Raw genomic sequence first — 9175 nt, forward strand, 5'->3', positions numbered from 1 at the left:
TGGATCTGCATTTGTTCAAATCAGAGATCTTCAACTTTTGACATTTTCGGTTGATTAGACTTTTTGGTTTCCATATAAAAGTGTCAATGTGAATAGTTTGTATGCCAGACAGACATTGGTATCAGTTATCAAGGTGTTTATAGATGGCTACTCACTGTACCTGCACATGTTCAGAATAAAAACATGGACATATTAACCTGTGTATTAACAGAATAGCTTAGTATTTAATGCACAATAACAAGGTACGTTTATACATGGCACTGGGCCCAGTTTAATATAACACTATGTACTGTATATATCCTCTGCTCCATCAATTTATCCTCAGCCAGAAGACCACGGCTTTACATAAAGGCACACAGAGATTGTTACTCTCCAGATGTTTAGTACAGACCTGTGAAGAGATGTTGTTTAATTATGCATCTAAAAGTCACAATAATGTTTATTTACAGGGTTTTTCTATTCAATTTGATGCCAAAATCAGTTGCAAAGTTCATCTACAACCAACTGCTGCGTCCTACAAAATGATATTAGTGTCAAGTGCCGCATCGACTCTATTAGGTAAGACGGACTGTTGACAAATCAGTTTCCAATGTGGATGAAATTAGATCATCTATTTATCACTGAGAACAAAATAATGTAAGATAAATGTTTATTAAATAAATAAATTCCATTCATCTTATAATAATATAACAAGAAAAAACCAAAAACGAATACTGGCATCTCCTATGATTTTGATTTTGAGTCTGTGAGTTTCAAACACTTGGCTGAACACGACGACGAGACATTTTTAAAAACATCACCGGTTCATAATCCAGATTATTGATTTATTGATAGAAAAACAATCAGATGATTAGGTGCAGGCCTACTCAAATGATCTAAATGAAGTTTCTCTGTCATATTGCAAATAATAACTGACTGATTAAACCTGCTTCCTCTCTCTGCAGACGCTGAAACCTGCAGATTTCTGTGTTTTATTTCATTTAGTAACGGTTGAAGAAGCTGTTCACTGTCGCCACAACAGGCCTGTCCATCAAAAATCAATTAATCAACTAATAGAAATGTTCAAGCATGAGTCTTTTCCTGTATTTCCAACATGGCTGATCTTCAGCGGCCGTGAAGACGATCGAACCGTCTGCAGGTTCAGCCAAAGCAAACGTCCTAATGTCGTATACCTGTTAGAGGTCTTCGGAAAAAACAGACAACCCGAAAACCCGAGGTTCCGACCCGACCCGGCTCGGGTTTGGGTCCACTCACAAGAAGTGACGCCGGGGCCGGGTCGGAACCGGTGGAGTTTGCCTCGGGTCTCGGGGCTCTTATTGTGAAAGGCCGGGTCCTACAGTACCCGAGAGGACCCGGCGATTGGCTGTCACAGCTGTCAATCACCCCCGTCCTCCGCTTTCCGTCCAATGAGAGGCTGCGAGCTGCCTGTGTGACTTCTGTCACGTGATCAAAACAACTACACGACTCTGATGATGACCAAAGGTGACAGTTCAAGCAGAAGTTAGAGCCGAGGTCAGGACTCGGGGCAGTTAAAAAGTTTGTTTATTAACGTAACGTTATGGTTAATGGTTCAAAATAGTTAAACAATCGAGTTGCCGTAGCGTGTTGTTACCGCGGTAACGTTACGCTCCGCAAAGCACATGGAAACTCCAAAATGATAACGTTAATTAAACAAGAGGAAATGACCGGTGGATTGGCGTTAGCAACGGCTAAGAAGAAGGATTACAGTACATGACCATCTAAACAAGAAAATGACGACGTGGATTTATTTCTGTTTACATCACGTTATGGCCGGGGGGGCTGGCAGCGGAAGAAGACTACGTTTAGGTAAGAAACAGAAAGTAGTAGCTAATAAAAACAAGTCTTATTTAACGCTAGACAACTTGTATTAAATCATAAAGCAACTTGGGCATTTCGGGTCCACGGGTTTTTAAGGGTTCGGCTCGGGTTCGGAACTCATATTTACAATAATAGCTCGGGGCCAGTCGGGTCCGGGTCCAATTTTCACGGGTCCATTTGGGTTCGGGTCCGTCAAATTGGACCCGTGAAGACCTCTAATACCTGTACATACATCTGACTCCCGTTCACCCTGAGGCTGCAGCAGCCACCGTGGCACAGTGACAGTATACCCCCCACCTACACCCCCCCTCTACCCCTCTACCCCTCTACCCCTCTACCCCCACTCCTTCACATCTCACATAACTGACAGGTCACAGGTTTGAACCCCGGTGACAGCTGATGTGTCACGTCAAAGTTTTCCTTGAGTAAGACGCCGTTTGTTTCCAGAGCATCAGCACAAAGTCTGAACGGAGCAACAACATGAAGGAGGAAGGAGGGAGGATGGATGGATGGATGAATGAATGAAGGATCATGTGGGACGATCTTTCACATCAAAACTCACTTTTACAGACTTGCTTTCATCCTCTTCTTTCCATCTCACAGTTTTACTCAGGTGCTCTTTACATCTTCTTCTGTTTTAACTCTTTTATCTCGTCTTTTCTTATCTTATTGTATCTCATCTTATCTCTTTTTATCATGTCTACCCCCTTTTTTATTTATTTTATCTAATTAACTGAATCCTGCATTTTAATTGGACTCCTCCTGGTCTCAATTGCTGTATTTTTCTTGGGCGCTCCATCTCCATCTCCATCTCTTATGGCATTTGTTACTTGTCTCTTACATTTTGTGAAGCATTTGTGTTTTTAAATGTGCTATATAAATAAAGTTATTCTATATTATTATTATTCCCAGGTCTAGGTGAATCCGCTACATGGCAGGAATTCCTCCAAACACAACACAACTCAGCTCCTGTCCGTCACTGCAGCTCCTCCTCCTCTACTACTACACACTTTAACAACACAACAAACAAACCCTCATGTGGACAAAGGAAGCAGAGTCTCTCGTCTATCGGCACGTGATAATCCCCCCGCGGCCGCGAGGCGGATTAGAGCCGGTTTTGTTTGGATTATATCCATTAGGGCCCAAAGAGTCCAAACCTCAGCACTTCACACCGTCTAAGACCCGAGACCGACAACACACTGGTTTCTCATTGCACACATCTGTATGTTTTCAGCTAATTGTGCATTTATCAGTTATATTTCAGCTTTTTTCTTTAATTCTGAGGCAGAACATCACAGTTATATACTGTTTTATTTGACTTCAATGTCTGTATTATGATGAGGAGAGCTGATTATTGTCATTAAACTGCACCAACAAGGACACAACAAGAGTTAAGTTAGTTAAGATACAATAAGAATGACTTTATTAATCTGTTATCAATAAAAAAAAAACTATGTTGGACCTCAGTTTCATGCTTTGTTTTAGAAGAATGATAAATTGCATTGTCTCATTTGAATAAGTAAATAAACCTGATTGGTTATTACTAGTGAGTGTGTGCATGAATTGTGTTCTACTGTTTTGTCTTATGTCTTTTATCCAATGAGGAAAAGACGCTTGGTTTTCTCACTTGCACTGTGGAAAATTATGATTATTATGATTATTTTGGACTTAAAAATCAGTCAGATTCAAAGTCAGCTGTTCGTCCTATGATGTAAACACTCAACATGTGCACAGACACAAGCAGATGGGAGCTCACATGGCCCAAACTTCAACCTCACACTCCTTTAAAGAGGAACTATGCAATATCTCCAGAGTCCTAGTTCTGGTTAAATCAATGTCTTGTAACTAGTTCCAGGGAGGATGGAGGCTCTCTGCCTTCCACCTAGCGTCTCTTGGCTGAAAACCAACCTTGTAAAATCAGAGCAGATATACACATGGTAACATGGTAGATGATAAATAACGTTATCCACCGCTCCATGGATTGATTTCTCACCGGCTTCGTTGTTGGAAACAAATGCACACACTGCAAAAACTCAAATATCTTACCAAGAATATTTGTCTTATTTCTAGTCAAAATGTCATTTCTAGTCAAAACAAATCTCATTCTACTTAAAATAAGACTCATCACATAAAAAGCAGCTTGTTTTTAGACACTTTTTTTTACTTCTTTCAAGCAGATTTTCACTTGAAATAAGTAGAAAAATCTGATAGTGGAGCAAGTTTTTCTTCCTTCTTACAAGCACAAAAAACTTGCTTTCTCTGGCAGATTTTTCTACTTATTTCAAGTGAAAATTTGTTTGGAACAAGTGAAAATTATCTAAAAACAAGTCTACCGCTCCATGGATTGATTTCTCACCGGCTTCATTGTTGAAAACAAACGCACATGGAGGAGAGGAGGGTTAGAGACACAGAGGAGGAGACACCACACCTGGAGAGTTCATCTTTGATTGAATAATCTGCTAATTATTACATTTTTAATTTGCCTAGAAAATGGCAGAAAACAAATGCACAAAGAGATGCATCCAGACACAAACCAACAGACCAAAAACACACAACTTGGAGACAAATATGAGAAAGAAAAGCAACAAATCTTCAGACCCGAGATCGATCAAGAGATAGATTCACAGATTTTGCATAGAGAGAGAGAGAGAGTTCATCTTTAAAAGGAGGACTTTCTCTGTGAAACCCTCAGTCTCTTCTTCCAGTTTCAACAGAACCGGGTCGGACTCGGTCTCCAACCCACCAGCCCCTCTCTCCCAGCGTTTGGACTCGGTCTCGTATGGATTAAAAACGTACTCATTCCTGCACCGGTGAACTTTCCATTCTCCTCCTCCCAGCCAGTAAAAACACTCGTCTTCTGTTACCATCCCAGTCCATTTTAAGTCCACCTTTCCATCTGCCACACACACACACACACACATGACAGGCTGGGCCGGCTGGTAGTAGCGACAGCCCTTGACAGCAGAGGCTAACTTTAACACCCCATGCTCCTGTGCTTGCAGTAAAGTATGCAACCCCCCCTCCTCCTCCTCCTGCAACCTCGACACACACACACACACACACACACAGACACACAACAGCCTCACATTTAAAAAGCGTCACTCACTTTAATCAGGTTTCCGCTCCCGCAAACGGACGGTCATGAACGTCGATTTGAGTCAAACATGTGCAAAAGAAACACTAAAACAAAAACAAAAGTAAAAAAAAAAAAAAAAGTGTTGTGAAGTTAAGCTCCCCCCCCCCTCAGGACGGCGGCTCCACGCTCACTTCTTCTTCTTCTTCTACTCGTGTCTTGTTTGTAAGCGAGTGGAGCTGGAAAAATGTAAAGAGACACCTCGTGGATCGGGTTTCTCCTGAGGGGAGGGGAGGGGAGGGAGGGGGGGACACGGCAGCGCGTCGGTGGGCTTCATTGGCCGAATGGAGGAAGTAGAGAGAGAGAGAGGAGGGGGGGGCGGTGCAGCATTGTACATCTCTCTCTCTCTCTCTCTCTTTCTGTCTTTCTATTTTTTGCTCCTCTCTTTCTTTTTTTTATTCTGAAAGCGGCTGCCCAGCGAGGTCAGACACAGATCAGTTCCTCCTCCTACACCAGCTGGACGGCAGCCGGAGACAAAGAGAGAGAGAGAGGGGAGGCTGGTTCAGATAGAAAAAAAATATATATAAATATAAATAAAAATCAACCAGAGGAAGATTTTTTAAAGGGACAACGAGGAGTTTGTGTTTGGTTCTAAAAGAGTCTCGTATAGAACGAATCACCTTGTTGTTTACAACTACTTCCTGGTAGAAAACCTAAATAGTGACAGACGAGAGTTTCACTATATATATCTAATTTTTCATGTCACTATATCCTCGTTTAGACTAATCTGATGTTTGTAAAGTTTATAAAACCAATGATTGGACAAACATTACTATTTATGTGTGCACATTTTTGTAATTAGTCATGGTTATCATAGATTAGCCGGGCTAACGGTTAGCTACCTGTTTAACTTTAATAACTCAGTGACTCAATAAACGCTCCATGAACAAATATTTTCTCCAGCGGATATCTGAGTTCCAACATGACTGAGCTAACTGGAGTAGTTTCATGTCGTGTCCCACAACGGGAGGGTTTTAACAGCTGACGTCCTGCTGTTAGCTTAGCTACTGCCGTTAGCTTAGCTACCGCTGTTAGCTTAGCTACCGTGATGCTTTCTAGACACCGTGATTCCCCCAAACTGAATAAATACAACACATAGCAACACAAAACACACACACAGAAATAGTGATGTTTTTTCAATCATTTCAGATTTGTCTAAACGGTGATAGGGCGTGAAAAATATGATATAGTATACAGCTAAACTCTCGTTCGTTACTATTGATCTCATTCAAATTACGTGCTGGTTTTCTACCCGGAAGCAGTTGTAAACAAGGCGATTATTATTTAGTGGTCGACAGTATTTCCTTGTTTCGGTTTCCCGGACGCTGCCCGGCGGGTCCAGGGTATATACGCAAATCTTTGAGTCAATTTACTACCATTTAATACCTTTTTTCACTACCTTCAGATTTTTTTTAATACCACCACGACATCGAGTTGCACCAACAGACCTGCAAACTCCAGAGAGTAAAAAGGGTGACAAGGTCCGAAAAACCAAACCAACCCCCCCCCCCCCCGGAGAAAATTTTTGTGATTTTAATATGCAAGTTATGCTTTTTGGAGCGTTCCCAGTTAAACAGAGAGCAAATCTCTCATTAAAAAGACAGCTTTGAGAGAATAAGTACACCTCAATCAGGTGGGGTCAGCTGCAGAAAATGTTCACATTATTTGACTAAAGATTATGCATCAGTTTGGATGACCACATGACCTGTGGCTTTCAGCTTTCTATGATTATATTTAGCCTACTGTTTACAGCTGAGAATATCAGGTATTGTCCCCCCTCCATTAAATACAGTGCTGTGAAAAAGTATTTGCCCCCTTCCTGATTTCTTACTTTTTTGCAGATTTGTCACACAATGTTTTTATTTATTTGTATAATATTTTGATGGGGCAGCCATCTTGGGAAGGTTTTCACCACTGTTCCAAGCTTTCTCCATTAGTGGATAAAGGCTCTCACCATGGATCACTGGAGCCTGGATGTGAAGAGTGAAATTTAACCAGCTTTCCAAAAAAAATAAAAAGGTTTATCAAAGTTAGTTCATGATTTAACAAGAGGGGGCAATTACTTTTTCACATAGGATCAGGTAGGTTTGCATAGCTTTTTTCCCCTTAATAAATGAAATCATAATTTAAAAAGTGCATTTTATATTTACCGTACTTCGGTCATCTTTGTCTAGGCTATTAAAAGTTGTTTGATGACTAATAACAAGTTTGAGTAAGAAATCAGGAAGGGGAAAATACTTTTTCACAGCATTGTATGTAGCCTGGGGGTTGAAAATCACAGCACATAAAATGAGTGTGTATCACGTCTTTCCACATACGTTCTTCCTTCGCCTTTCAAACGGAGCAGAACCGGTCTGACAGAACACCAGCGGTAGAAGCAGGTCCATGGAGCTGTGTGCCGCGAACGTGCATGAAAAAACAAGCACGGCGAATGTGCGGCGCGGCGCGCCGCGTGCATAACTCGCGCCCACATTGAAAGTGTGTGAGCAAAAGACGCTACAGCTGAATGGCCCCGATGCACACACACACGCTTATCCAAGGCGCCTGTCATCATAGTTTTCTGCGTTCCACCGATACATCAGATAACTTCCCGCGTGTCGTTTCAAAATAAAAGCTGTCCGATATGTTTATCAAGACTCTATCACCCCCCCCCCCTTTGAAAAATTCCCCGGTTCTGCACGATTCACGTAAACGACCCAGTTGACCAGAAAAACGGCGATTATAGCCGAAAGGTGACTAGTTTGCAGGTATGACCAAGTATCAATCAGAAAGATTTTATGACATGTACATAGATTTTATCATCCAACACTTACTTACATCATTACCATTACCCAGGAGACTCGGTTGCACAACAGGGCATCATCCATAAGTCATCAGGAACATTTGATCAAAAATAAAATATCTTATCATGCCTTTCTCAATCACCAGCCTCTCTCCCCTGATCCCACCCTCACCTGCCCCCCCCCCCCCCTCACTCACTCACCTCACTCCACCTCCCTCCCTCCCTCCCTCACCCAGTTTGCCTCGCTCCGTCTTCCTTCCTCACCTCCCTCCCTCACCCAACTCACCTCACTAACTCTTTAAATAAATACCTGGTTCTGTCTCTACCGTCACAGAACACAGTGGTAGGCCATATATATGTTTTTTTTTACATCAGTGTGAAAAGTTTCAACAATGTCCGCACATCTGCACCGTCGGTCTGTGTCTCACGTGCGTTCCATCTGACCTCAGCTCTCAGTAGAAGCTGCAGCTGCTGCAGGTGTCTGTATCTGTAGCGCTTCGGGGCTTCCTGCCCTTTCAAACGGAGCAGACCCGGACCCGGTCCGACTAAACACCGGGCTGGCGGTAGAAGGTTCATGGAGCTGTGAGCCGCGAGTGCATGAAAAAAGAGCACATCGGATGTGCGGCGCGTGACGTGCATCTACATTGACACACACATAGGCTACATCAAGGCGCCTGTCATCTCAATTTAAGTCTTCTGCAAACTTGCATTTTCCCATATTCGAAACGTTTTGCCACACGCTAAAATCCGAAGAGATTCACTAGCACTTCTATCCGCCTGACAACTATGCGCGCGAAGATGATTTTAGATTTCTAGCGGCCAATGAATACAATGAATTGATATGACGTAAATATCATTCCTTTTTTTTTTGAAGTAGCGGCGCAAGCAAGTAATGCTTTATTTATTTTATTACGCCTATTTCATCAAAATAAAACCAGTCATTGTCCAAAAGAAAAAATAATAATACCTATTCTTTAAAATTAATACCTTTGGACCAAATTTATCACTTTTTAAGGCCATTAAATTTTGCTTTTTTGATTTATCACTTTTTAATACTTTTTAAAACCCCGCGGACACCCTGGGGTCATGGGAATAACGCGGTCGGATCGCTAGTTGACATCGTTTATGGTTGGAACTACGACAGTATCTGATCGTCTAACCTCCGACTTTCATTCTTGATGAATGAAAACATTGGCAAATGTTTTCACTTCTGTCTTGCGCCGGTCCAAGAATTTCAACATGCACGCAGAGGCTCATGGGAAATGTAGTGTGAAAACACTTGGCTTTCCAAAACTCCTTGTCCCTTTAAACAGGCCACGATGGTGATGACGATGGTGAATCGTTGCGTCGTTTCATCCAGACAGAAACAGTGTTTTTTGGGGGGTTTTTTGGAAATGAGTCCCAGAGTGAGAAAATCTCAA

The 9175-nt window shown here is 42.0% G+C and overlaps 1 protein-coding gene across 7 annotated transcripts in view; it reads right to left on the reverse strand.

Moving 5' to 3' along the window:
• Positions 1–9175, reverse strand: part of ppp2r5eb (protein phosphatase 2, regulatory subunit B', epsilon isoform b) — a 71365-nt gene that overhangs the window by 36455 nt on the left and 25735 nt on the right. Inside the window, exon 1 of one of the 7 annotated variants that reach the window (XM_085767957.1) lies at positions 4946–5163. The exons of the other annotated variants lie outside the window; for them this stretch is intronic. The gene's annotated coding sequence lies outside the window, so the exon portion shown is untranslated. Of the gene's footprint in view, positions 1–4945; positions 5164–9175 lie in introns of those variants that run through there. 7 annotated transcript variants of the gene reach the window in all.

This window comes from Trachurus japonicus, chromosome 22 (genome assembly GCF_045865225.1).
Source record: "Trachurus japonicus isolate A0001 chromosome 22, Traja_1.0".
Lineage (NCBI taxonomy): Eukaryota > Metazoa > Chordata > Actinopteri > Carangiformes > Carangidae > Trachurus > Trachurus japonicus.